The sequence below is a fragment of the Delphinus delphis genome, chromosome X, assembly GCF_949987515.2.
Source record: "Delphinus delphis chromosome X, mDelDel1.2, whole genome shotgun sequence".
Lineage (NCBI taxonomy): Eukaryota > Metazoa > Chordata > Mammalia > Artiodactyla > Delphinidae > Delphinus > Delphinus delphis.
The window spans coordinates 17047284-17070800 of NC_082704.1; the positions used below are offsets into that span (position 1 = coordinate 17047284).

General features: G+C 46.8%; 1 protein-coding gene across 4 annotated transcripts in view; it reads right to left on the reverse strand.

Annotated features, from left to right (window-relative positions):
* The window catches only part of ARHGAP36 (Rho GTPase activating protein 36), a 152586-nt gene that overhangs the window by 10338 nt on the left and 118731 nt on the right, over positions 1-23517 (reverse strand). Inside the window, exons 1-3 of one of the 4 annotated variants that reach the window (XM_060002348.1) lie at positions 13063-13088; positions 12157-12233; positions 10237-10346 (exon numbers count right to left, since the gene is read on the reverse strand). The exons of 2 other annotated variants lie outside the window; for them this stretch is intronic. The gene's annotated coding sequence lies outside the window, so the exon portion shown is untranslated. Of the gene's footprint in view, positions 1-10236; positions 10347-12156; positions 12254-13062; positions 13089-23517 lie in introns of those variants that run through there. One more of the 4 variants, XM_060002347.1, reaches the window with a different exon arrangement.

Genomic DNA, 23517 nt, shown 5'->3' on the forward strand with positions numbered 1-23517 from the left:
CATGCTATTTTTCTGAGCTCCCCTTGCCCACGGAGTTTTATGATAATATTCTATATATTATTGGGGGGGTGCTTAAACCCCAAAGATCAGGTAATGTGGCTTTGACAGAGAAAAGGTAGGTAGAAGTTTATCATCCAATAATCTATATAAATGAGCTCTGTCAAAAAAAATCCCTCACTTCTTTTGTTTCCAAAATCCTCTTTTGCCCACTTTCCTTAATGGCCAAAGTCACACATGTCAGAAATAAACACTTGCCGGATAACTGAAGTTCAGTATGAGATAGAATGAGGAGTATTTCTATGCCTTTTGAACTGAGCTAAGAGGAAAATTCTTAGCATACATATTTTTTAAAGTCCCCTCAATGGAAAATCAATATCCCCTGGACCCAGAGTAAACACCTAAGCCCAACCACCAAACTGCATCCACAAAATGACCATCTTAACCAAAGGCACATGCAGAGAACCTAACCACAGTCCCAAACTAAGCAGCCAGTAATCCCCCATTCACAATGGCAGGTCCAAAATCTATTAGCCAAGGGTCTCATTCTGACACACACAGCCTAGCTCTGGATTATTTTTTTTTACATGGCTCCCTCTTTCCCTTTACCCCAATTTAGACATTTTTGTACCTGTTCTGGAGTTGCAGCTATTTCTTCTTGCCAAGGGTTACAATCTGGTCATCCAAAGAGTATATAGCTGGTTCGCTCACCCAAAAATCAAGATGAAAATCAATCCCTCTTCTCCCCCCAAAATAAGGTGAGAACAAATAAGAGAACCTCAAAACAACGTCAGCCAAAAGAGAGAGAGAGAGAGAGAGAAGCCTTTGAGAGATGAGTCAGCCTAGATGCTTACAATTCCAAAGGAAATCAAAGGCCTTAGAATAAACTGTTTGTCATTGCCTCCTGCTCAAAGATACAGGGCTAAACTTAAGAGCAATCATATGCCAAAATTCTGCCAGCAAAATTGACACTGTCTTGCTTGCCTTCAATACTCTCAAGGCACCAGTAGAATACCAGACAGAAGCAGAATTAGGAAGTCCAGTGTGCCTAGATAAGAAGCAGATGAGCAGGTTGGGGAGGGGGGACCAATAACTAGGCTTCAACACTATGAGCTGATCACAAAAGGAGGCTCCTCACAGAGAACAAGGTGCTAAGAGACCTCTCTTGCTCCCAAGTGTCTTCCCCTTCCCCTTCAGCATGCCCTGGCATTGGCCTGAAGTGACCATGACATCAAAAAGGAAGAAGGAAGACGAAAGTAAGCCCTCTCAATTTCAGCATAGAATTCAACACATTTGCAAAAACAATCTCCTTAGACAAATATCTGTAATGGTCCCTGGAGTCAGAGCTAAACAGAACTGAGTTCAAAGCCAAGCTTTGTGATTTCTTAGCTGTGTGAGCTTAGGAAAGTTTGTTGAATCCTGAGCCTCAGTGGCTTCCTCTATAAAATGGGGAAATGATCCAGTATCCATTTCACCAACTGTGTAAGAATTAAATGAATAATGTACATGTGATATTTAGCATTGGCTTTTAATAAACACATTGATATTGAAGGTTCTTTGCAGAGGGCCTGACTTTACCAGAAAATATCAGGTTTCAAAAGTAATTACATAAAATTAGAATTTGTATCAATGCATCTGACTTAGTTCAATCTCTACTAAATTTGAATTAAATTAAAATGGGTAAAAAGATCTTGGGAGATTGTTGTGAATAGATCTTTCTTCTTCAATCTCCAATGACATCAGGGTCAAGTACAAAAAATTATCTTATAAAATTTAGAAAAACTAACCACATAGGTCCATTTTTAAAATGCTATTATTCAGATTAGTAAAATGCTTGCAAGTCTCAAAAATTTATCTATCTTTTAAACCATCCAATTTCACATCGTCACTAGCAAAATAACATATAATTTCATTTGGATCAGTAAAGGGGCTAGGATATTAGCAGCTACCAAGGGAGAGAATTTCAACAAAGAGTAGAGGCACAACCAGATCAACTCTCCAGCAATACGAAGAGGGAAAACACACATGAGTGGCATCAAGCTTGTTCCTCACGTCCTCCTGAAACGCATGGCACAGATGGAGAAACAAATTAACATCAGAAACGTCACCCTCTTCGACATTGTGAGGACAGAAATGTTTCAGCTAGGCATAAATCCACAGCCTTCACAATTTGGAGAACTAATTTACTCCATTGCCCCCATTAAATAGTTAGGGGTGGTGCAGTGCTCACTAGTAAACACCTCTGAGAGAAAAGCAGGACTGATGCCATTGATAGAATCCTAATAAATTAGGCATTTTATGGCACATCACAATTTTTCTTCTAGCCATTGAGAGATATTTGGAGTTTGAGAAGTAGTTAGTGTGCAAGGCTGAGTGCCCAGAAGGTATTGCATCTACGGTATTCAAATGTCTACAGGCAGTGACAATGGATAAAGACATCCGCATTAATATATCACAACATGGGAAAGAGATACAGGTCTCTCCATGAAAATTTGGTCTGCTGTCACATTACCTCATTCGTCCCTGAGCATTAATGAGTTAGCCTTTAAGTTGCTATCCCATAACCTCCATTTCAGCAAAGGCTGCAGTCGTGATGAACAAAATGGCTCATTTTACCCTATGCGGTGTAATGCCCCAAAATAATTAAATTTGGGGGCAGCGTTCTTCAATACGTGAGTCAGCCCATCATGCCATAACAGAAGCTCATAAACCAAAGGTAGTACTGTTAAAATACATTCAGAAAAGTTCTGGTATCAAAAAGTGTTTCCAGAACTTCTTAGATTAGACTGGATCAGAGATAGAAGGGACCTTAGCCATCACCTAGCCCAAAGCTTCCATTCTAGAGTTCAAAAAACTGAGGCTCAAAAAGAGACAGGAGATTGCCCAAGGCCACACAGCAATTTGACACAGAATCTAGACAAGAACCCAGTTCTCAGACCTAGGGCTCTTTCCACTGCCTCATCCACCTTTGTCCTTAATAGCTACAAAATAATGCATAGCTAAATAATGAAATCAAAAGAATGGACACATAATCAAAGCCTGATTCGATAAACCAAGGGAGGTCACATCCGAAGGTACAACAAGATATAGATATTCTCAGTATTATCTGCAGTATGTGTCAGAGTGCATAATAGTGCTGGCATCACAAGCTGTGTCACCCGTTATCTCTTTTTTCCCTTTCGGTTGCTGCTTCTATTACGTTGTGGGAGAAAAAGTAAAAAAAATAAGATGTTGCATCAATAGAAGGTAATTTTTAATGTCTAATTTTTGTTGTGCTTTTCATGTTCTCAAAAGCTTTCCACATGTCCATTATTTCCAGGTCCTAGCACACAGTAGGTGTTCAATGTGTTTGTTGGGTAATCATAGGATTATAAACTCTTGACAGTTTTGAGAGAATATAAAGGTCTTGTAATTAAAACAGCTATTTGTGATTCATGGATAAATGAATCATGCTACTTTATTCTCACAACAACCCCTGGGAAGGAGGTAGGTTTGGTGTTATGTTCCCATTTTACAGATAACAACAAAATAGGACTCCAGAGAGGTTGTAACTTAACTGAAGTTGCACTAACATGCCATGAAGAAATACAATCTGGGAACTAGATTATCCCCAGGCCTGGTCTTGCCCTTCCCACCAAACCACAGTATTTCTTGGTATACATCACCAACATCTGCTGCCTGGAACTGGGATGGCCTGAGTCAAGATTATTTTCTTCCCTAAGGAGATGGCTAGATTTTGAGGTCTTTCTTTATACACACTATTCTTGGGAAATGGGAATGAAGGTAGATGATTGATAGACAGGATAGATAGACAGATAGATAGATAGATAGATAGATAGAAGAAGAAGAAGAAGAAGAAAGATATGATAGGTAAATAAGATAGGTAGGTAATGATAGATAGAAAGATACAGATATATATGGTTTTGAAAAACACTATTATGAAAGGTAGAGAAGAGGAGTGAATAGAAGAGAAAAGCATCAAAAGCATTATGTATTCCTCCCATCACGTCTCTTGCCTCAGCCCACTCCCCAAGCTGACAGCATGGCATCCTGAAAAGGTCCTGAGTTATGGACTAGGACTTGGGTTCAAATGCCAGCCTTACCACCTGTAGTTCACACACTCACCAACCAAGTCACTTAGAGCTAATTATCTCACTTTTGTGAGCCTCAGTTCCATCACCTTACAAAGTAACAACCATGATATCTCTGAGGTGTGGCTATGGTAAAGATTAAATAAAAGACAGGGTGACATGAAAGAATCCTCCAAAGGGTACAGTGCTGTACCAAGGTGAGGAATTGTCCCCCCCGCCAAATACCTGAGAGTCATATTTGAAAGGAAGACTGAGCAGAAGTGCTGCTGTCTGGAATGAAGCAGACAGTGCCCCCATTGAAGAATGCCCTTGTACCATCCATAGAAGGTAAAAGTGGGTACCACATCCTGTCAGCAGGTATCTCACTTTCAGAGGGGATGAGTTGAACTGTTTCTTCACTGGGTCTTTCATGATCAGGAATGCAAGACAACTAACGGTGGGGGTTGTGGGGGGATCAGTCTAGGCTCTGAAATGTAGAAAAAAGTTAGTTGGCCCACAAAAGGGATTTAGTCCCTACCTTTGGTTTCCTCAGCACAATGTGCAAGCCATCCATGTTAGGGATGGTGGAGGAAAGGGGGGAGCCCTCTGGAGTGGAAAGTCCCAGTTCCTGTCCTTGGGGTCTTACAGCCTAGTTGGAGGTCACATAAATGTCAAGAGTCTGACATGGGTCTAACATCATCCTTCCCTGCCCTCATTTAAATACATTTCCTCTCCTTTGTTCCTTTAAGGAATGTTAAGAATTGACTATTTCTTCAGGTCCACCAGCACTACTCAGACCCTTATTCAGCTGCAGGTTTATAGTATGCATTCGGTAAACTCTGATTCATTTTTCCCATCTTCTCAATTCCCCTGGTCCCAAGCCCCCTTCTTTAAGACATATTCCCTTTCAGACACACACATTTCCTCTCACAAACATACACACACACACACACACACCCTCATGCGTTCTCACATATGCATTTACACACACACACACACACACACACACACACACACACACACACACACAGAATAGACTTACCCAATGTATTTGCTACAACAGAGGGAAGGAGGAGACTCTGAATTAAAGAAAGAACCATCAGGGCTTCCCTGGTGGCGCAGTGGTTGAGAGTCCGCCTGCTGATACAGGGGATATGGGTTCATGCCCCGGTCCGGGAAGATCCCACATGCCGCGGAGCGGCTGGGCCCCTGAGCCATGGCCGCTGAGGCTGAGCGTCCGGAGCCTGTGCTCCGCAACAGGAGAGGCCACCGCAAAAAAAAAAAAGAACCATCAAACATTTGCCCCTCTAGACCACAGCTGGGGTTTCTACAGAGTGGGCACGAGAGAGGAAAGACCAGTAGGGACACTTCCCCAAACCATCTGGACAGAGATCTGTCAAGGAAACCTTCAGAATAAAGTTGTTCTTCAAATCTGTGCTGAGAGCTACCTCTCTTTCACCTTTGTTCCCCCACTCCCACCTGCTTCCCTTCTCCTTTGATTGTATCTCCCCCAAGAAGCATTCAATTTTCTGCAGTTTTCTTTTTCAAAACCCTGTCTGAATGGCTGTCATAGGGAATTGGGGCTGTGGGAGATGTTTTTATGATAGGAATGGTATTTTAAAACTACATTTAAATAAATGTATTTTTTAAAAATAATCAATGTCTACCTACCTGTATCTATCCTCCTTCAAAATCAGACCACTGTCTTGGCTATGACGCAGTGCAAAAAAGAAAAAAACAAACAAACAAAAACCCTAGACCAGGAGTCAGGAGGTCTGCCTAGTTACTAAGCAGCTGAGTGGCCTTGGGCAAGTCTGTGAGCATCTCCCAGCCCCAAAACACAGCCAGTGTCATTTATTATTATCCGGTTTACCTAAGAACACGGTAGAGACACAGTCCTCACTTCTGCCTAGTCCTTGATTCTTCTACAGGACTTAGCCACCTCCAGGACACAGGGCCACGCTGTGGCCACTGTCCACAGCTGGAAAGAGAGAGCATCCCTGCCCCCCCCCCCTGCAGGTTTCTGGGCGCCAGAGTGGAGAGTGGGTCTAAGCTGGTCTCCCTGTCCCTCCCTAATGGAGCCCTAGCCCGGTAGTCTGCCCTCTACCCAGAGCTAGGTGAAGGTGAAGGCAGGGGGAGCAGGGTGAGGGGGAAAGGGACAGGAACCGGCCAGCCAAGACTTTGCGCCCTCCCCTCGAAGGGTTGTCCCAAGCCACAGGCTGCCGCTGCGGAGCGTGGTCAGGCGGGGTTGCGCCCCTTGCGTCTCGCCCCTACGTGGCTCAAGAGCGCGCAGAACCTGCAAAGTTAAGCAAAGCCCCGCCCGCACGCCAAAACCACTCTTGCTGCTTGCCGCTGCCGAGAATTTGAAAAATGCAATCTTTCTTGCGTGCTCCACGTTTGAGCCATTGAACGCGAAAAGCTGGGCACCTAGTCCAGGACTCGCAGGCTTCCTCTCCCTCCCGCACGTCGGGCGCTCCGCTTGGAGTGCACTCACCTCCCACTCAGCCCCTCGAGGGGCTGCACTCAGGCCTCTGGAGTCCTGCCCCTGCACTACCTCTTGGCGACTCTCTTGGTCCGGCCAGGGAATAAATGGCTGCGTGACCCGCTGGTCAGTCCTGCGGCGCGACTACGACCAGTCCTGGGACGAGCTGCAGGCACTGCGAGCGCTTAGCTCTGCCACGCAGATTCCCCCACTCTCTCTCTCTCTGAAGCTCCCGCGGTGGGGCAGGAGCTGATTCATAGCAATTTTCTACGCAGCAGCCAACTCAGTGCCTTACGCATACCTGTTTGCTAAATTCCCGGGGCTACTCCCACTGTCTCTCATCATACCCCACAATCATCTCTCCCTTTATTCAAAGCTGATTTCTCTTTCAAGATTCAGCCCAAGGGTCCCTTCCTTTGAGGGCTCCCTTTCTCTTCCGTTGGCCATGCCGCACAATCTCACATTACAGGTGAAGGAAAGGCAGAGGTGGAGGTTCAGATGGATAAGAAACTTACCAAAGGTCATTGAGCTAATTACTGGCAGAGCCAAAAGGAAGGCCCAAAATTCCTGGAACCCTGCTCAGCACACTTTTTGTTACCCCTCATCACTTCCCTTCTGCCCTGACTAGTATGGCATTGAAGGGCAGGTGGCATCCCTTTGCACACAAGGACTGCACAAGGAACAACGGCCTGCCCCTCCTTGCCTCACCCTTCCTGCTGCTTGTTCGCCATCTTGTCCAGGGCCTCTGATCTTCCAAACTCAGAGACAAGGAAGATCATTTGGTTCAGAGTTCAATGAACAACAAGAGCAAACAGAATTCCTCTACCTATCTGGATGAGAACGGTCTCAGTAGCCCACCCCCAACACACACACACACAGACACACACACACAGACACACACACACACACACACACACACACTACTATAGTCTTCATCTTTCTTTTTCTATCTTCTTGGCACCTGGAGAAGTCAGAAGGCCATTCACACCTGCCCAAACCATCTTACCTTCTAATACTGCTTCCAAAAATGCCTTCTTCTAATCTGCAGCTCAACAATCATATATTCAAATCACTATTCAGCCAAGCAAAAATGTATTATTCACAAGCACAAAATATTCTCATCTGACGCAACAAGGGCAATACGGGGTTATAAGCGCAAGATCTCAAGTGGGGAGAATTTCAAATACACAATTACACTCCCTCCCAGTTGAATTTTCTCCTCTCCTGGATGAAGTAAATGGATGAACGGAGAGTGTTGTTGACTGGATGGAAAAGAAAGAGGAGAAAAGAATCAAGAATGTCAGAGACTCTAGTTTAGCCCAGCAAGAAGGAAGAAGGAGCAGAGCCTAGGCAAAGGAGAGGAGGAAAGAAGGGGAGGGGGAAGGACAGAGGGCAGTTGCTGACCCCAGGCATACACGGGTACTGAGGTAGCCAAGGAAGACATGGACTTATTCCCCAAAGGCTCAGAGATGTGGCTCATAGGGATCTGGCTTAGAAATGAGATCCAGAAGCCCAGTGGTAAGTGTCTCTTGACTCCTAGCAAAGGGAGAGAGCTTCTGGCTCTGACAGCAGCATGGGTGGCGCTCTTTTCACTAAAAGTACCACCTGGGCACCAGCACTACCAAGAAGGCGCCCTCTTCCCCTGCTCCTCTTTCCTACCCCCACCCCTCAGGAATTAAATAAATCTTACCCGACACAGGAATGTAATTTGAATGCTCAGGGTGGTTTTCCCTTCCTTTGAAGGAGAGGATCTCTCCCTCTCCACCTGCTGAAAATGGGCTGGGTGCTGCCCCTTTATACATTCTAGAGCACCAGAACAGGAGAGGGGGGAAAAGGGAGGGAGCAGCAGTTTGAGGCTGGTCCAATTTGTCCCTGGCGTTCTCTCTCTCTCTCCTCTTGGTTTTTATGCAGCCCCTCCTTCTGGCCCTGGCAGCTCTGCTCCCCTTCCTCACTGCAACATCTTGCAGCCAGATCCCCCACCCTTGTGATAAGGAACTGATACTGGGGTGCATCTTTCTGGTGATGCTTGCTTTCTAATGTGGGATCTTAGGCTGATATGCCAGGGAAAGATCTGAATTGGGGGTAGGTGGGTGTCACCGAAGATGAAAAGAGAAACCCACCCAGGTAGCCAACTGCCTTGAAAGCAACACGGGTTGGCGTTGGGGGCAGCCAGGAGACATGATATGAACCTGAGTGCATAAGGAGCCAATTTAGGCAGAGGACTGGCAGGCTATTGGCTTGAGTTACAGTGATTGCCTTGGTAACATAAATACATAAAGACTGCACGATATATTAGAAAGTAGATGATTGAATATCACTCAGCCTCAGTTTTCTCAACTGCAAAATAGCGGAATAAATGCTCACCACATAGCACAATGGGGAACAGTGTGTGAAATAACACTGGTAAAATACTTAGCACAGGGCCCAGCACAGAGCCCCTTGCCCACTTAACTTCCTTCTGGTGTTGAGAACAGGAAGGAAAAGGGCTTGCCCAAGGTTATACAGCAAGTATCCAAGTCAGGATTGGAACCCAGGTCTCCCAAAGGATGATTTCCACGCCACTTCCTCCTCTAAGAAGCTGCCTGGCTACGCTTTGGGACTTGGAGGGGTAGAAGTGTGGAGGTGGGTTAGGTGCTATGTTTAAGCATATAGACATTCTACCACTTAATCCCAGCCTCAAGGGCTCAGGCTTCCGCCTTATCCTCCTCCAGATCATCACTCAGGTAATACCCCCTTGCCATCTTGGACTAATTCATTGTCACCTTAGTGCCACCTCTGCTGCCCAACTCTGAGATAGTGACTCACCCTCTAGCTGGCCAGGGCCTCTGCCCTCCAGGAAAGAGGCTCTCTTCTTAATTGACTGCAGAAGCCTCAGCCACAGTGAGACAACCCCCTTCCAGGGAAGCTTAGGGCTGGAGGGCTTCGAGGAGGAATGGAATAGCCCCCTATTCAAAAGCCACTGCCCTCCATCCCCACAGTGCCTGGGGTGCTGCTATTGGAATCCTTTCTCTCAATTCCTTATGATAACTCCTTATGTGCCCTTAAGTCTCAGTGTTTCCAAGGGATTTCACCCAGGGCATCACTTTGCTGCATGTATACAGCCTGTGCTGTATCTGGCACTGTGCTAGGCACTGGCAAAGCATAAGGTAAGAGAAGATGTCCCTGGCATCCAATGAGTGTTCATTACAATGAAAAATAACTCAGCAACCTGGAAATGGGGAGAAGAATTCGGGGTGGGGGTAGGAATGATTTAGGAAGTCCCTGTGAGAGGTGAGGTGATGGGCAGAGTGGCCTCACTGCAGCCCCAAGGACTGGGGCTGTGAACTGAAATGTCTTGTGGCTAGTGAGTGGCATCACTAAAATCACTGGTGCAGGCATTTCCCTTAAATACAGCACATTGCTTAAGAAATTGAGCGCTAATTGAACCTCTGTCCATCTTCTGGCTTAGAGGCATTACCTGGTGGCCATATCTCTGGCCTCTGATCCCCCTCTTCCCCAAACTCCCAAATCTTTATCCTTGGTGAGGGTTAGGGAGAGGGAATGGAAGGGAATGTACATCCTTTGGATTTTAACTGGAATTAGCACTTTACATATATTTCCTCCTTTAAATTTCACACCCACCCCGCAACCTAAGACAGTGACCTGACAAGGTAGTCAGCTGCGAAGTGGTAGAGCTGGGATTCGAACCTGTACCGACTCCGAAGCTTGTGCACTTTGCACCGCAAGGCGCTTTACACAATGCGCCGCCTCAGGCGGAAGTCCTCTTCCTCCTCCTCTCCTTCACCCGCTGTCCATCTCTACAGAAAGGGGGCAGGCGGAGGACAGGAGCCAGATGTTCATCTGACCGCAGAGTATTCTAGAGTGACCCCTGTAGCCCGCCACAGAGGAAGGGGACCTCAGACTGTCCCGCGGGGGCTATGCCGCCAGACGTGCAAAGCACCCTAAGCGACACTACCGCCCCCTGCCGCCGGTGGCTCCCTGGCCAAGGCGGCTGTTCTCCAGGGGCTTGTGTGCTAGAAAAAGCTCACCGACTGCCCCAGAGCTGTCGCGGGCTGGTGCTGGGCTGCAGATAGCCCTGCAAGATTTGTTGACAAAAGCGGGAAGAAGGAACATTTATAACGCCCTACTATGTGTCCAGCGCGGTGTCGGTGATTTCTGATAGCCTTTGCCTTTTATGTAAAAATTAGTTGCTTTGCAAAATAGTGCGCTATTAGGAGACGTCTTCAAACTAGATTAGAACAGGTTTCGCAAAAAGCTTTTCTGCATATCTAAACTCCTTACTTCTTGAAACCAGTAAAGCTTTCCACCCCTAACAGTTGTTCACTCTCTCGGGTAGGAGAGGAAGAAGCACCCCACCCCCTCCACCACCTCCCCCCGCGGTGGGGAGCAGAGGTCAAAGCTGCGAAGGGGTCTGAGAGGGAGGCTGCTGGGGGGAGGAGCCTCCGGCAGGGTCCCGGCTGGAGCTCACGTGCCCTCCGCCCGCCGGCGGATTCCCCAGCCCTTCCAGTTTTCCCTGGTTCTGACTGGTTCCCGTCTGGACCCAACTCACTCACTCCCTTTGCTCGGGAATGGGGAACAGGCGGGTTAATGGGAACAACACCCCAGGTCAAAGGGAAAAGAGCGTCTCTGCTCGCAGCGCCTCGCCCGCCCATCCCCCCTCCTTTCTTCCCCCTCCTCCCATCCTCGCCCCCTTCTCTTCCGCCCTGAGGGAAGGAGGGGGCGGGCTGTATGTGTATGTATGTATGCATGTACGCGTGTGTGCGCGCGCGCAAGTGCGGTTCGCCTGTGAGTTACGTGTGTGGCTGGGTGTGGGTGTGTGTGTGCGTGTTGCATGTTTTAGTCCGAGTGCTGGGTGTGAAGTGTATTTGGTTTGCGCTCGGACGTGGAGCGTGTGTTTGTGCGGTGTTTGTGTGTGCACGTTTGTAGGTTGTATGTTTCTGCCCGATGACAGTGTGACTCTGTGGGTGCGGTCTGGATATGGGTGTGTTCGATGTATGTTTCTGCCGGGGTTTGTGGTCGTGCTGTAGTGTGCATGTGTATGCAGTGTGTGTATGTGTGTGTGCCCGTTGAAGCTTGCGTGTATATATTTGTTTGGTGTGTGTTTACCCTTAGCTGTGCTGTGTCAATGTGGGGTTACGGGTGGTGTTTGTTGTGGTGTGTACTGTGTGTGTTTGTGAGCAAGGTGTCTTTATATGTGAGCTTACTTAAGGCGTGTGTGCTCAAAGGTTTGTGTGTGTGAGGGTGCAATGTCTGTGTGTGTTTGGGTGTGATGTGTTCATGTGTGTGGTGGGGACGCATGCAGCCAATGTATGTGCTAGGATGGAGGGCTGAAGACCGTGTGTCTCTTGGAGGGGGGTCGCGGCGTGAGTTTACGGGTGTGGTGTGTGAGAGAGCACGGGGTTGTCTAAAGAACCCAAGTGGCTGTGTGCTTGGTAGTTTTTTTTAAAATTGGGGGTGGAGGGGGGCTTTGCACCAGGACTGGGACGAGGAAGGAGATAGGGGCCCGCGACCTGGGCACAGTCTCCCCTTGGCCTGATCTGCCGGGTCTGGGTCCGCCGACCCCCCGCTGTGCGCACCAGGCCCGCTGGGGGCTGGGTGTGAGCTTACCTGACTGCTTAGAGGAAAGAAGAGGAGGGCGTCGCACGTGATTGGCCAGGTAGGGCGCCTAAGGCGCGGTTCAGGGGCTGGTGGGAATAAACTGGAAAGATTCTTGGTCACTGATTCCCCCCCTCCCCCAGGAGATCCCAGTTCGTGCCCAGCAAAGCCCAACTATTAGCTCAAGGCTTGGCTGTTTCACACCTCTTTGGCTTTGTGTGGGCAGATACACTTGCCTGGAATCCCTTTCCCCCTGGGCCTCGTGACAAACTCCTACTTATTTTTTTAAGACCTAACTCAGGAGTCACAAAACTTTCTCTGCTTTTCTGTACCCCTCCCTCCCAGTTGAGGGCTCCCTCCTTTGAGCCATCATAGTTACCCTCTTCATACTTCTCATGACACGAACATACATAACTGCGATTATTTGTCTCTCCTTTTAAACTCTGGGCTCCTGTAGAGAATGCCTGGTATATAGTAAGAATAATAATAGTGATCATGATAATAATGTTACCATTTATTAAGCACTTATTGTATACCAGGCATGGTGCTAGTGCTGTTACATGCATTATCTCCTTGAGTCTTCACAATGACCTAATGAGGTAATTAGAGCTATGACTTATCAATATTTTGCACATCACAAATCGAACTCAGAGGAGTTAAGTAACTTCTCCAGGGTCACACAGCCAGTGGGAGGCAGAGCTGGTATTTGAATCCAGGTTTGCCAAGCTCCCTAAACCTTTCTCCTGTTCCAGGCAGCCTCACCAAGAGTCCCTCATTTCTGCTAGGCATTGAAGTCTCTATCAAACAGTATCACTTCCCAACAAATCTTTCTTTGGAGTTTACTGACAGCGCCAAGAGTGCTCAGCATAATTACTTTCTTTGTCTCTCAGACAGCTGATACCTTCTCCACCTAATTACCTGCTTTGTTGACACCTCAAAATCTTTAATTACTCTAGGCTCATAAGCACCTCACCACCTCCAGTTCTGGGAGCTCTCCTTAGGCTGGTGCTGAAAGAAAGAGCAGAGAATGAGCATTTTCTAGCCATAGGGTCAGGGGAATTGGGTGTGGATGGGGATGGGGGTGAGGGGTCAGGATGGAGTAAGGGAATGATTTCACAGCTCCCCTGGACCTATTTTTACGGCATTACCACCAGAAGTTGGTATGTAGTAAATTTCAAGCAGACCCGTCATCTCCATATGAAACTGCATATAGAAAAACAAGCAGAGCCCCCTCAAAAGATTCCTGAATGGGTCCCATTTTGTATTATTCATGTTTGGAGGGGAGAACTGTGCTTACCTAATGGGTTCATGCTGCTCTAATGCCTTCCAAGCAGCCTCATCTGAGAATTTCAAATTAAAACAATACATCGCATTTTGGGGGAACACATTTATGGGGGGGTGGCTCTGTCACAGCTAAAGGGCCGCTGGAAGAACAGACTTCCAGCTCAGCCCCCAGGGAACCAGCCTAGACTGCCGCAAAGAGGTCAGGGAGTGGATAGAGAGAGACAATTCGACAGTGGTGAGTCACTTCGCCACTTTTCAGGGGGGAAAGCAGAAAGCGAGGAGCACGATTTAAATTGCTACTGTTATTATTGTGCCCTTTCAACTGGCACAAATGAGCCTGGCGTGCAGACGAGAAGCAGCTGTAACATCAGTAAAGCTTCACCCCCAGCTGGGCCTGGGTCAGCACCTCATCTTGGGTGGGCAGGAAAAGCATTGCCTAAATTACTACATAGCCAGAAAGTCTTTTTTTTTTTAAGTGCAGGGTGGGGGTTGCTAGAGAGGCTAGTGTAAGTCACACAGGGCACAGAGTAGCTGAAGCCCCTTGGTAAATCTGTACCAGAAGTTCATGCAAACTTTGGTGTCTCCCAGCATCTGGTCTCAGGCACTTGGCTTTCCTGCTGCTTTGCGGGCCAGTCTGACACCTCCTCACTCTCCTCTGAATATACCAGCTCCACTTCCGCTTCCTCACAGTCGATCCTGTGAGGCCTCTGCCTCCCACCCCTACACACATACACTCAACCACTGGACCACCTATCTAAATTCCTTTGTGTAAGTCCCACCTGAATTCATGAAGACTGTCTGGTTCGCTCCAGTCCAGTACTCTTACCTGTGAAATGGGGAACAAACTTCAACTTCGAAGAAGCTAAAAAGCTCCAAGATGCTTTAATAACCCCCATTACAGGCAAGGAACCAAAATGTGAATTTTATTGAAGAGGGAGACCTTGGTTTTCACAAGAAAAATGTGGATAAAACCCTTTAAAGATGAGGACCTTCAGACAGCTTTGAGTTTGTATCCCAGCTCCATCACTTACTTGCTATGTGATCTTGGGAAGGTTACTTCATCTCTCAGAACCTCAGTTTTCTCATCTGTAGATTGGAGCTGTTAACACCTGCCTTAGACATGTTCAGATGACAAGGAGGTAAAATATGGAAAGTGTCAGCCAAATGTCTAACATGTCCAATAAATGTTCAAGAAAAGGCTAATTCCCTCTCTTGCTTTACTCACGCCCTGCCCATATAGCCCAGAGTGTCTCAACCGGGGTGTTCAGGTACTGAAGCTGACTGACTAAGCCAATTTTCCTCATTACTATTGTGTCTGACACTCTTGAAATAGCCCCTCTTCTTTTAGGGTGATGTTTTTATCAGCCTAATGCAGCCCGGAAGAACTGGATCCTAAGTCCAATTCTCACTCTGCAGTTTCTCCTGGCAGTGTTAATGAAACCAACGTTTCAGACGTAATGCTCCATACAGGAAAGTTTCAAACTACCTGCTCAGCATCTAGACTTCCTCCCACCCCAACTATGGACTGAGCTCCCCAACCCTCACTTCACACCCAGTCCAGACCCTGTCTCTTAAATGTGTGCCGTAGTACCCAAGAGAAAGACAGCGTAAATATTCCTTGGCTAAACTGCCCCCACGACTTCTGTTTTGTTTTCTTGTTTTTGTTTTTGTTTTCTACCTTTAACCTAGAAATTAGGAGGGGCTCCCAAGGCCACCCTTCTTCTAGCAGCCACCAAGGTTGGGGGGTAGATGAGGGGAGCGATGATGTTTCTCTGAGATATATTTTGCAGCACCTAAAATACTGTTCCAATTAGTTGTTATTTACCTGTTCGCAGTTAAAGGAAAATAAAATCTACCCTTTGGTAAAGTAAGAGAAGACCCCAATCTGTGCCCTTTCCTCCCTGATGCTATTGCCTCCCTCTAGAGACAAAAATAAGTCACTACAAGCTGGAGCTGCATTTGGGCAGAGAGTGGCGGGCGAAGGTTAAGAAGTTGAGGGTAGGGGGTGGATATAATCTCAGGGAGGGATAAAGAGGCTACAGAGGAGAGAAGTATTGAGAGTCATGGCAGAAAAAGCTCTGAGAGGCCGGGCCTCAGGTGCTCCCAGTCTCTGGAGGACGCCTTCAATTCCTCCCTCTCCTTCACCTCTCTTATTCATCCTGCATGCTACTCCTCACTGACCCTAGACTCCACCATGCAAGATAATCTATTAGTGAGTCCCTCTGAGGATTTAGGAATTTAAAATTTTCTCTAGTTCCTACCCCGGTCGGCTTCTGAGGAGGTCCCGCAGCCCCTGCTTAGTGGAGGAAAGTGGGAGGGGTAACAATTAAGGGTCAGCCAAACTATACAGAGAATTGTTGGAACAGGGGTTCAAGATAGGCCCCAGCCATTTAATAAGCATCCCTGAGTGCAGGGACCTACCAGTTGCTGGGTAGCAGGTGCCTATCCCGAGGAAGCCACGTGGCTTCTCGAGAAGTGTATCTGAGACGTGACAGTGGCTGCCAAGGCTCATCAAACATGCCATCTACCTACTTGTGCTGATACATGTGAGAACAAATGATACTGCCAGAAGGAAACAGAAATCGTTTCCTAGTGACGCAGAGCCCCAGCAATAAGGACACAGGTGGTGTTTGCATTGCATCTTTCAATTGAAATGTGCACCTTTTCATAGAAAGGAATCTATAAGTAGTCAAGCAGATCAAAGACCAGAATTTGAACTCTGGGCAAGGGAACGTCAGCAACATTGTACTGACCACCTAGTAAATGTCTGCTCTATATCAGCATAGTGCTAGAAGCTTTGTATGTGTTATTTCTTTTAATCTCACTTAAGCTTTGAAATCAGACCAAAAGGGGTTGTAATCCTTGCTCAGCTACTGTGTGGCCGTGAGCAAGTTACTGAACCTCTCTGAGTTTTTGTCTTTTCAATGAAGATAATACTTACCTCAAAGAGTTGTTATGAAAGTTAAATGAGATCATTTGTGTAAGATGACTGGTACACAGTAAATATTTGAAGAAGGACTAAAACACATCTTTTGATACGTGAACCATAGAGGGCACTTAATATAATGATATCTCTAATAACAATAATATAACTATTAGTAAATAGTTATTAAAATCATAACGATTATAATTTATAACCTGGAAATATAGATATTATTATATTATTTTAAAAGAGGCTAAGAAACTTGCTTATTGCAAAACTATAAAAGCAGTTTCAATCCAGTTCTACCTTTTCCCACCCAGTGTTAGAGGACATTTCATGATCACTGGGAGGATCACATTTGGCTGACCTGATTTAGTCATTACACTTAAACTAAAATTTGAAGAAAAAAATCCCTTAGATTAAACTATGTATAGTGGGATTTTAGATCATTGTAATTATTGTATGGTCTATTTGTATACTATAGGCCTTCAGTTAGCCTTTTAAACACCTCTTTAAATTATAAGAGTAATTTAAGAACAAACTTAATAGAGATTTTGGGAAACAGAGAAGAAAATAACTATTATCCCACCAACCTAAAAGGATCTCTTAGTTTACCTCGTTGCTGAATTTTCTTCCAGTCTTTTAAAAATGCATATTTGACACATAAATCATACCATTTTCCATGTCGCTACGTATTCTTCATGAACAGCATTTTTATGGATGTAGACTAGTCTAACAAGTGGATATGTCATATAGTTTATTTAACCATTCCACTACAGTTGGACATTTAGGTTGTCTTGGCTGATAAGTGTGGAAAAGGGAATGAAACTGCTTTTCCTGTTGCCATCGTCACCCTCAGGGACCTGGTATCCTGCTCTATCAATGCCCAATATGCTTCCTGTCATTTGATATTTAAGCTTGATGAATGTCAGCTCTACTGCTGGAGCCTGAGGTACACTTGCAAGAGTATTGTTTTCTACCAGTTTTCGTCACACAGATTCTGCATTCTATCCTTATGGTGGGTAAAGCGTGGCCTAACCTAGGAACCTAAGCTCTATAGAGTGTCACATTATTTTCCTATGGAGAGATGCCTTTTGAAGTGGAAACAAGTGATTTTCAAAGGAACTTTGGGAAGTCCTGCCATTAGTGGATGAGGGTGCTCGTCTGATGCCATGACCAGGGAAGTGGGGTGTCTCATTGGCAAACTCGCCCCAGCTCTGGGAAATAATCCTGTGGAGCTCAACCAGGCCTGGCCTCAGCGAATCGATTGGGTCCCATCCCCAAGAAAAGATCAAATTTGTATGTAAAGTGGGCCCTAGGGTCCCTTCAGCTTTAGAGTTTTGGCTGCTTTACAGAAGTCCAATTGTCTGAGGCTAAATCCAATGCCAGGAGTGAACTGGGAAGAGAATTTCAAGTGGGTCAGTCGTGCTGTCCCTCTCCCTAGGAAAGAAGACCTTTCTGGGTCCCCCTTCTTCCCAGATCTCAATGATGCCTCTCCAAAATGTCTTCATATGGTCGTCGATTGCCCATTGCGACCCTCAAAAGATTGTTCTGATGTACCAACAATCTCCTTAGCAAGAGGTGGGTGGGTGGGTGAAGGAACATTTAGAATACTTCCCCCACTCTTCCCAATCATCGACCAGCTACTCCCTCCCTCTGACTCCTGAGGATTTCTGGAAGGCATTTGAAGGGAGGCACCAAGGGCAATTGTAGCCCTACAGAATATCAATAGTTATGCACAAAGTTACCTTTCATATTGCACAGCATTTCTTGGTGGGGCGGGGGGAGGGTTGCAGTGAATGAGTTCTTACCTGGTCAAAAACTGTACCCAAAGACTAATTACTTATGTCAAAGTGATGTTGTGTGACTTAAGTGAGATCATACGTGTAAAGGGCTGAGACTAGGGCCCAGCATCTGGGAACTACTTCACATATATTAGCTGCTGTGTACAAGTAATAGAGCTGGGGTAGGCAGTGGTGTACCACTGGCATATGTAGGGGGACAGGTCTCATCAGACTGGGAATGCAGTAGTAAATGTAAAGTCTTGCACTTGGATTCAAACAACAAAATACAGAATGGAGACTCTGAAAAGAACTTGAGTTTACTTTTTAAAAAATGAGTAGTTTCAGGTGAAGAAAGTACTTCCAATATAAATTAGCTATTTGTGTGTGAACTACGCAGCATGTACAAAGGATTTGTGTGTAGTGCGTGCATGTGTGATGTGGTTATGTTGCATTGTGTGTGAAAAGTACGTGATGCATGTGAAGTATGTGTCTGTGCGTTGGTGACTTTGTATGTGGGCATGTGCGGGTGTGGGAATGTGTATGTATGTGTGTATTTGTGGCTATGTGTCTGTGTACCATGAGTGTGAACGTGGGCTTCCAAAAGAGGGAAAGTCAGCCATCCAGGACTATATTTACAGGGACACAGCTGGAAATCCTCTTTTGGCCAGGTCATTGGGCATTCACAACTTGGAGCATGCTCAAAGAAGAGCAGCTAGGTGCGGGTAGGAGCCTTGTAGCCATATCACATGTTAAACAGATGAAGGAACTGGGGAGGTTTGGCCTGGATAAAAACAGGGGTGAGTGGGGGTGGGGGAATGGAGAGGGCTGGCGCTGTTCTCTTGGAAGGATCATGAAGGTCAGTGCCAGAGCCAGAAAAACAGAGATTTGGGTTCAGTTTAGGGAAAAGCCTCCTAATTCTAATAGAAATGACTGTTTTTAGATGGGGATGGGCTTCCTTGTGTGATACTGACCCCTCCCCAGTGGGGTTATTCATAAAGGAGACTTCATATCCTTGATCTCATTGGAGTCACACGACAGCCTTGCAGGTCAGGCAGGGATGGAATGGTTCACCCTACCCCCTTTACAAGGGTAGGGTGTTTGAGCTGTAAGGCCTTAAAAGGCATCTTAGAAAACACCCTTAATTTTTTTCGATTCACCGGGATCACATAAACTTGAAAAAATATACAGAACAAAACAACTCTCTGTGTGTATGCAGATCTTTTGCTTTCTCAGAGAACTTGCGGCCTGCCAGAGACAGCTCTTGAATTTGCTAAGCATGCTGCAGTCCCTTAGTAGTGGGTCAGACTCCTGGGATGGTTCTCAGGGTGCTGGGGCTGGCAAGGACTAAACATGGGTTTCTGCAGAATTAAGTTGCTGAGGCCCCTCCTCTCCCTGCCTCTTCTCCCCCGCCTGTGAGGGGGCAGAGGAAAGAGGAGACAACCCCAGGTTTGGTCTATGGCTGGCGACCAATGACGCAGTCTCACCAATATAGATTTTGGAGGTGGAGACTATGGAAAAACAGGTGGCAGTGGGGGCAGGTGGCAGCCTCGAGGGGGTGGGGCCTACCAAGGGGGAGTGAAGGACAGTGTGGGTGGGGGTCCTGGGAAATCTCAAACAGAAAAGATAAGTCTCCTGAAACTTTAAGGAGGAAAAATAAATAATCAGTTTCCAAAACGTACTTTATAGAAGCACTTCCAAGAAGGGGGTGAAATGCCACCCACGTATCACAGTGGTGCTGTGATCCTTCACACACCTATGTCCTCAACTCCGCAAGGATAGGGAAAACAGCATTGATATCAAAGTACCCAAGGGAAGACCCAGACTAAAGACCCCAGGCCTCTGCCATTGGGAGCTTTGGGGCAGTGGGCAATTGGCAGGGCCTCAGCAGAGCCAGATCTGCTGCCAACTCCTTGTATGACCTTGAGCAGGCCTTTGCCATCTCTGGCCTTCAATGTCACCATCTCTTAAATAAAGGGGTTGAATTCGATGACTCTGAGGGACCCATGTCGGTACTCGGTAGTTGAGATTGGGACAAGATTGGACAAGCTTCAAGGCAAAAGGATCCCCCCACCTCCATCTTCAGGGTTCGCGGGCCCTAGCTGCCCGGCCAGGGACGTTCATCCTTGGGCCTTTAGGGCCCTTGGGTTTCAGGACTGTGCTCCTACGCGTCTGGCCCCGACTCTCTAGCTGTCCCCGAGGACGGCTGAGCCAGCGACTCCGCCCCCGCGCTCGACCCGCATCCCGCCGAGCCATTAGCGCGATTGCTCGCTGTTCCCGGCAAAGCCGGTGATTTATGCGGGGCCTCGACGGGGCAGTCCTTAAGCCAGGAACAATTAGCTAAAAGCCAGCGGGAAGGGAGGCGAAGGGACGGCGAGCCAAGCCCCAGGGCGCCTGGCCGGGGCTGCAGCCGCCTGCAGCCTCAGCGAAGGACCCCAGCCCCCGGACTCGGTGGGCCCCACTCACCACGGCGGGGGCGGGGCTCGAAGGCCGAGGCGAAAAGGCAGTCCAGCATCCACGCCATGGCCAGCGCTCGGCGCCGCAGCCTCGCAGCCGGCTTCCGCGCTGGCCCCCGCGCCAGCTACCCTAAGTAGCCCCCGGTGACCACGCCCTGAGCCGCACCCTGCACCCAGCTAAGAGTGTTTCGGTCACCGGACACCTCGGGCTTGTCACGAAGGGGGCAGGGCCTCAGGGGAGCGCCCCCCTCCCGCCGGAGAAGAGGCCGCTGGTCCTGCAGCCCCTTTCCCCCACGCGAAGGGAGGCCGAGATACAGCTCCTGCCCCGGGAAGCCCTGACTCTGAGGGCGGGACCGTGCCCCTATCCCCGGGGAGCCCAGAGTCTGAGGGGAGACGCCATCTCTGCCCTGGTGAGCCCCGAATCTGAGAGGGAAGGGAGGCCCCTGCCCCCAGGAGCCCTACTCTGGCACGTAAAAGCAAGCCTGTCCCCTAGAAGCTGGTATTTGAGGGCGAGATAGTGCACCTGCCCCTGGGAGCCTCAGATCTGAGGGTGAGATTGTATTCCAGCCCTGAAACCCCCACGTTTAGCGGACACATCATCTCAGCCTTCAGGAGGCCCAATCTAGGCGGGAAGTGGTGTCTGCCTTAGGAGCTCTGAACCGGAAGGGGAGGCACTTTCTCAGCCCTTGGGGACCCCCTGTCTTAGGGGAGGCATCACCTCAGCTGTGAGTAGCTCCAGATGTGATGTCTTATGTCACAGCTCTGTTCTCGAGGATCAAAAATGTGAGTAGGAGAAAAGAGTTTTGCTCCCCAAGGGGCCCCAAAGTTGAAAGTAATTTTAATGTTCCTGCCCTGCAGATCCTTTGGGGAAGAGGGAGATGCTGTCCTGCCTGGGAACTTTTGTTTTGAGGGGGTTGATCCCTAACTGAGATAAAAGAACACGGTGTCAAATGTGTATAAATATGGGGTGCACCCCAGTTGCCACTGACTTACGGATTCCACCGCCTATGCTTTTGCTCAGGCATAGGAGGGGCACCAACCTTTATTTTTAGAAAGAATTTGATATTTGATATTTCAATGTGGGGGGTGGTACTGTGTTGGAGGCACATACCATTATAGGTTCAGTGTTTGGGGGATCTGGTGGTAGTAAACAAGTCCTACCTCCAAATCCTGCAGTAGAAGCAGCCACCAGAGATGGACCATATTGAGCAAGAAGGGCTTCTAATCGAAATTTCCTTTTCTATTCAAGTTCAGGGCCCCAAATTAATTTCTCCCCCAGTTCTCCATTGGCAGTTGTACAAACATGACTCTGTGCCTTGTTTTTCTCCGCTGGGAAAATGGGACTCTGTCGGTCAAAACGCTAGTGAGGAGGTAGAGAGTAATATGCAAAATCCTCTTCCAACAGCTCGATTGCAGGCTTGAGGAGTGGAAGCTGCAATCACAAGTCCTTTGAGGAGAGCAGTTATTACATTTGCTTTGCTAACCACTGATATTAGCATTAATGCAGCAAAAGGGGTGCGTAAAATGAAAAAATCGCCCGTACTTCACCATACAATTCTTAGCAAAGCAGAGCTGTAGTTAGAGTTTAAAGGGCTTCCATTCATTTTCCTTCCTTTCTGGGAAACATGGTACTTCTCTGCCTTTACACCAATTTCTAAATCATTTCCAATTTTCTCTGTTTTCTAAAAGCAATCAGAGTCAACAAACATTCACCAGACCTACTCTTTTACCAATTTCTGCTGTACAAATACCCAGTCATCCAAGCCAAACAAGTCTGACATCTAGAAATGTCCAGTTTCTGGCTCTGGATATTGAAATCTCGGCCTTACCTCTTCCCATGAGCGTATACACCACCAGCTTTTGTAATGGTCTCAATGGGTTTCTTTCTTTTCCAGCTGAATGAGATTTTTTCGGGGGGCTCCCTCATGGCATAAAGGCTGCCTGCCCAGTCCAATCCAATGGCCCTCAGTAACTGAAGTTTCTCTGCTTCCAAAATAGCTCTACCTAAAGTACAAACTCATGACCACTATCCCTCTTGGTCACTTTTTTTTCTGCAGGAGGTGTGATGTAGTAAAGGAACAAAGCTAAGGATGCTCACAGACCTAGATTGGAAGCCCAACTGTGCTACATACTAGCTATGTAATCTTAGGAAGATTATTTAAACTCTCTGAGGCTTAGTTTTCCTTATCTGTAAAATGGGGATATTAACAGTTGTGAACAAGCACCTGGCAAACCAAAGCCTACTCGTTTCGAAAAAAGAAAAAGGGAAATATAGAGTTCAGAATTCTCAAAAAATTTTATTTAGCAGTCAAGTTAGCAGTTCTCCCCAACTCCTTTTTCTTTGACCTACCTCCTCTGCCACTTAATTACTTAGTGTTGTTTCCTTTGAAAATATTTACCCTTAACTAATGTCACATAATAGGGGAATGCATTTATCCATCAATCCATCCATTCAACAAATATTTATGAAATGTCCTCTGTGTGCAAGATATTGAGCTATGTATATAATGTTGATTCACTCAATGAATTATTTTTAAATGTATAAATTGGAAGCCTATATGATAATCTGAAAAAAACATTTATGATCATTTTAAGTGAAAAATAATCAAAATGCAAAATGTGTGCACACTATTATATAAACAGTTCAAATAAATAATAAACTTATACATAGAACAAAAGTGTTAACATGAAACACACCAGAATCTTAGTAGTGATTGTTTAAGCAATGCAATTATGGGCAATTTTAAACTGTTTTATTATTTTCATATTTTAGTATTTTCCAACTTTTCTATATGTCTTTTTCTGGAGTTAGAAAATGCTACTGATAGGAGAAAAACTATAACCTTGTCCACAGAATAAAGGATGAGGTTAGGTAAGGGAAAGACTGGGGCCTTTATGCTGGGATTGTTCTCTTGGTACAGGACACTGG